This window comes from Castanea sativa, chromosome 1, assembly GCF_040712315.1.
Source record: "Castanea sativa cultivar Marrone di Chiusa Pesio chromosome 1, ASM4071231v1".
Lineage (NCBI taxonomy): Eukaryota > Viridiplantae > Streptophyta > Magnoliopsida > Fagales > Fagaceae > Castanea > Castanea sativa.
Genome location: NC_134013.1, coordinates 70,177,254 through 70,183,456, shown reverse-complemented (window position 1 = coordinate 70,183,456; position 6,203 = coordinate 70,177,254).

The following is a 6,203-nucleotide window of genomic DNA, read 5'->3' as shown; positions in this document are numbered from 1 at the left end:
CAAATTGAGTGAAACTCTAGAAATTTCTAGAGACAAGAGAGTGTTGATTTCTAACAATATTGACATTATTTTATTATTTACCGTTAGCAACTTATCACCTCCATGGTTGTGAAAGTTGTTGTGACTTAAAGTGGATTTTATTTTTTAAATAGTTTTACAGTGAGTGGTGAAGAAAAATTAGGTTCCATGTGTTAGTGATAAAAATTGTGGTAAAAATTATAACAAATGGTATAGTCATTGAAATACTCATTTCACTTTTTGGGCAAATTGCACTTTTCTACTCTAATTTTTCACTCTAATTACAACTAACTTTTTGAACTATCAAAACACATCTTTGTTATTTTTTATGTTAGATATGAAGGAATTTAGTATTAAAAGACCAATTTACCCCTAATCTCTCAAGAATTGATTTTCAATACTAAATTTTGTTAGACTTAACAAAAAACAAACAATAAACATAACTATTTTTTAATAGTGGCGTCTATTAAACACACTCTAGTGTAAACATAGTACACATGTCACAATTTACAAGGCAATCATACTTGTGTGTACTATGAGTACAGTAGAGTGTGTGCACTAGTAATTATCATTTTTAATGTTCTATTCAATTGTGCATTTCGATAGCTCAAGGATTAAATATAATTAGCTTGTAACTTCATACGTATGCATGGATATATATACATTAAGATACATAGTATAATTCTTACATATATAATTTAAATATTATTGATAGTCATTCTTAATATTTTTTTAACTCTTTTAAAAGTCTTGTAAAAATATTATTAAGTAGAAAATGTAAATTGTCTATTTAAAAAAAAAAATCTATTCATTAATTCAAGACTCTTTGATTTTTGTATGCAATAACTCACTTTGATAGATATTTATGATGTGGTCCCACATTTGACTCCAAAATCATATCATATCATATACTATATAATAAAGTTGGGCTTAGACACCGTGGTTGCACCAAATGACTTCTCCATATTGTAGAAATTTTTTTAGATTTTTAGATTTAAAAATATATATATATATATATATAATTTTTCTTCTCCTATAATTTTTAAGTTGATAAAAATCTTAATTTGATTATAACCCAAATTCTTCATCTTATCCACGTAATCCTTATTTTTTATTTGTAGTGTATTATAAAGAAAAAGCAACAATTTTATTATTTTTTAATTACTACATTGCATGTAAAAAGAAAAATTTTATATAAAAAAAGGTTATATATTACTAATAAAAGTCTAATTAATATTGCAGAATTTTTTTAGATTTAAAATGATATATAAGACACGTTAAAAAAAAATAACCTTAGAAACATGGATAAGATAACTAATTTACTTAGCTTAGGATTGTGTAACCATAAGAATTTTATTTAAAATTATGGATACTCCTATAATTTCTAAGTTGATAAAAATCTTAATTTGATTACAATCCAAATTCTTCATCTTATCATGTAATCCTTATTTTTTACGTGTAGTGTATTATAACAAGAAAATTTTTATATAAAAAAGGCTATATATTACTAATAAAAGTCTAATCAATATTGCAAAATTTAAAAAGGTTAGTTCAACTCACATTGCTGTTTTTTTTTTTTTAATCCAAAACAAATTGTAGCTAATAGGTGTAGTAATATAACCTAAATGAAAAAAAAAAAAAAAAAAGATTAGATGAAGATGAAGATTTTATATTGTAATCAAATTAGGAAGAAATAGATGAAGAAAAGAATTTGGATTGTAATTAAATTAAGATTTTTATCAACTTAGAAATTATAGGAGAAGATGATAAGAAAAAAAAAAAGTATACCTATTTTTTTTTTACAATCCAAATTCTTCGTCTTATCCATGTAATCCTTATTTTTTTGAGAGGTACTACGTCCACAACATTTTTACAACAATTTTACAACAAATTATAAATGGTTAGTTGTTATAGGCTCAAATTTGAATCTAACACTAAGATTACTTTTTTGTCCCAACAATAACAACCAGTAACAACTTGCCACTTAGGATTTGTTGTAAAAATGTTGTAAAAATGTTGTGGACATATCATTTCTCTATTTTTTTACATGTAGTGTATTAGAAAAAAGCAACAATTTTCTTATTTATTAATTACTACACTACACGTAAAAAGAAAACTTTTATATAAAAAAAGTTATTTATTACTAATAAATGATAAGACATGTAAAAAAAAAAAACCTTAGAAACATGGATAAGATCGCTAATTTACTTAGATTAGGATCGTGTAAGAAAAATTGTGTTAAGTGTAAAAAAATAGTTGATATTAACTAAGTTTTTGTGTTTATCCAAAAAAAAAAATGAAGGGAATTTAGTGTTTTATTAAAACAGGCCTCGTTTGGGAGGAGGGAATGAAATGGAATGGAAAGGAATGATTCCATTCCATTGCCTACATGTTACTCTCAAACAAGATTACTTACATTCCATTCATTTTCATTCCTTTATTTTAAAACATCCAATCAAGGTTACTTAATTTCATTCAATTCTATTCTTTTCCATTCTTTTCTCTTACTTAAATATATTCCATTCCATTCTTTTCCATTCCCTTATGATCATTCCATTCTATTCATTTCCCTTCCCTTATGAACTCCCAAAGGGAGCCTAAAAGTAGTTGAATAGAAGTTTAAAATAGATCTTTAGAACAAAATCATATACTATGTTGTTTTTCAGGTTGCATATTTTTTTTTTATACATGTCTTATCATTTTTTTTTTTTTTAAAGTGATAAGACACATAAAATAAATTAAAATAAATTAAAAAATAAAAAAACCTTAGAAACATGGATAAGATACCTAATTTACTTAGATTAGGATACTATAACCATTAGTATTTTATTTAAAATTTAAAATTTTAGATGAAAAACAATTTTAGACAAAAATACACACTATTTTATTTTTATTTTTGGATAGAAACATTAATTTTTTAACAATATATAATTGATTAGAATTTCACATAGGATAGGTTTTTCTTTAATTCCAAACCATCTAATAATTTATCTTATAATTCAACTTCAATACAATTTGAATTCTATGTCTAATAGAACTCTCCCAAGTCCTAACTTCCAAGTTTTTTGGATAAACATACATCCCAAGTGATGAGTTTTAGTGTTTTACATTTTTTTTTAAACGCTAATTGTGATAATTTTTTTAATACATATTTTTTTTCCTAATAATTCTATTTCTCTTATAATTCTTAAATTGATTAAAAATCTAACATCTTCACAATTGAAAATTCTCTATATATACAGTTTTTTTAGTGTATTCTTATATATTTATATGCACAACTTCTTCCTTTACGGCTTTTTTCTTTCTCTTTTTCTTTTTTTTTTTAATTTTTAGGAGATAGAGACACTACTTATTGTTCTCATCAATTTTTTATCTCCCCATTATTAATAATAAGTTTGTATCTCTCTTTTTGTTTGCAGCAGCCTGTAATTTTCGCTATTTATTTAGCTAATATGTATTAGCATTAACATAAACTTAATTTTTAAAAATATAATTTTGATAATGTCAAAACAAAATTTAAAAAAAAAGGGATAAAGTAACCCAAAAAGAATATATTTTACATAATAAAAAATTTTACAAAAAAATAAATGACAAATTCAAATCCACATAAGTTTGAAGAAAAGCATACAAATTTTGTTTCATGATATTCACAAAAAAATAACATACCAAAAAAAAATCATCTTATGCATTCTGGAAAAAAAAAACATATTTATTGCACTCTTTTAATAAGTTACTAATCGCTAATCCGAGCGACGCACAGAATAGTTAACAAATGTTAAATAATTTTAGGCATCTATTACCTCTAGCTTATTTTTAGTATTTACTCCATCTTTAGTTTGCATAGAAGTCTCAACCATGTTGCCACAATCCATAAAGGAAAAAATAAATTACATTATTAATCATTTGAAATTTCAGTTAAGTTCATAGAATCTATTCATTGCTATATATTCTAAACCCTACCTCTATATATTTCTCTAGCCTTATGTACCAAAAACCACACTCCAAACAACCCTAATTCCTTCCATAAACTTACAAACTACGAAAACGATTTAGAAGTATGAAACAACATATAACAAATCAACTATTTATACTTAAGTTTTCTATTTCCTACTTGGACAACAAAATACCCAATACCCAAAATAATACACTACAAAATGTTTACAATATTGTAAGAATTTGACCTAGACCATAAAATAAAATAAAAAGTCCAAAAACACTTCAGTCTCCTCCATCGACTTCTCGTCATGTTGCTACTCATTAAGCCATGCTTTCCACATGCCCAAAACCTTGTTAAACTCCTCAACCTCTATTTATAATAAATGATTGTCTCTCTTAGTAATTATCTATCGATTGCATATGAGGAACAGATTTCCCAACTAACTCATGCTTGATAAACCAATAAAAATCTCAACTTGATAATAAAAATAATCAAAGCTGACATTGAAGACCCTCTCAAATTTGAATCAGACGCTGAGTATTACCTATGATGCTAAATACTTTGTACCACAAATTTCACAGGAGCTAAACAAAGACTAAAACTAATGAAAAGCGCGCCCGCACACACACACACACTCACACACACACACACAAAAAAAAAGGCAACAATATTTAACCAATTTGGTTGCATTAGTCTAACATTTCCATCAACCAATTGCATTAGTCAGTAATGATATTGTTACGTGTAGTAATTTGGGCATGTGATATCTCAATTTCTTTTCTTTTTTTTGTTTCTTTTTTTTTATGTGTAGTAATTATCAATGTTTGAATTTGAGTTTAAGTTGGACTTGTTAAAGAGATAGAGTTTCAGTCCTTGTTAAGTTTGAATTAAACAAAAATAATTTTGTTTAAAAAAAATGATAATGATGAGTTTGAGTTTAAGTTGGAGTTTAAAAAGATGAGTTTGAGTTTAAAGAGATAAAGTTTCACTCTTTGTTAAGTTTAAATAAAAAAAAATAATTTTATTTAATTAAAATAATAATTTTATTTAAATATTATGCTAATGTGAAAAGTTGTGAGAGTTTCAGAGATTTCGGTTATATATATATATTACTTATATATATGTGTGTGCACATTTCATAATACCTTAGTTTCACACAATATGAATTTATTATATAACTTAAAAGTAAAATATTTATTTATTTTTATTATCTAATTTTAAGTAAATTAACAAAAAAAACTATTTACATATGAATTTTGATTAAATCGTGCATCACACGGGGATAAGGTTAGCTCAGTTAGGGTTTCATAACCTACTTCTATTAAAAATAGGACTAAATATGTATTTTTGCTCTTTTTTATATATTTCTCCTCTCAAAACATAAAAGATTAAGAGAAAACAAGATCAAAAAGTTAGGGTTTTGTAAAAATTAAGAACAAATATTACCAAAACCATAGAAGACCTTTCCAATATTTTCTTCAACATTTGTTTTAAAGATGTCAACCGCATAAATGATATCTTTAATTTATGACTGAACGTATAAGTTAGAACTCATTAATACATAATTTTTTTGGCCGATAATCTTGTTGTGGCGGTTGGATCTGGATGTTAAAATTTTCAATATAATCCTGTTCATTTGAATTTATTTACCCAATTCACTGTGAAGTCTATAATCCTCTAGAAGAACCTAACATATAATAATAATAATTCAATGGCAAACCAAAAAATCCAAAAAAATACCCATCAATGAGTTCAGACTTCAGACTTCAAATTTGTTGCAGCTCCATAGCTCATATGAGAAGAAACAGAAGATGGCTGGGTTTGTAATTGGCTTTTGGGTTCGTTAAAGGTGGGTTTGGATGAGAAGTTTTGACTGAAGGAAGACTTAGGCAGTTAGGCGCAGTTGGATTTGTGCTTATATATAGTCATGGAACTTGGCAAAAACTCAATACTAATTAACTTCAGATTTTTGCCGTATTCATGGGATGATGCCCAAGTCTGTCGACATTAGGATTGTAGAGCCTAAGATTGCAAGAAACAGTTCTTGACAACAATAATTAGACTAATTGAGTTCCAGTATTTTCAATATAGATACTAAAATTTAAAAGAACAAAGGTAGGAAAAATTAAAATTAAACAATAGTGGTAGATGATTGATCTTGACAGAAGCTTCTATGGTAATGATAATGTTTATTCTTAATTTTTACAAAACCCTAACTTTTTGATATTGTTTTCTCTTAATCTTTTAT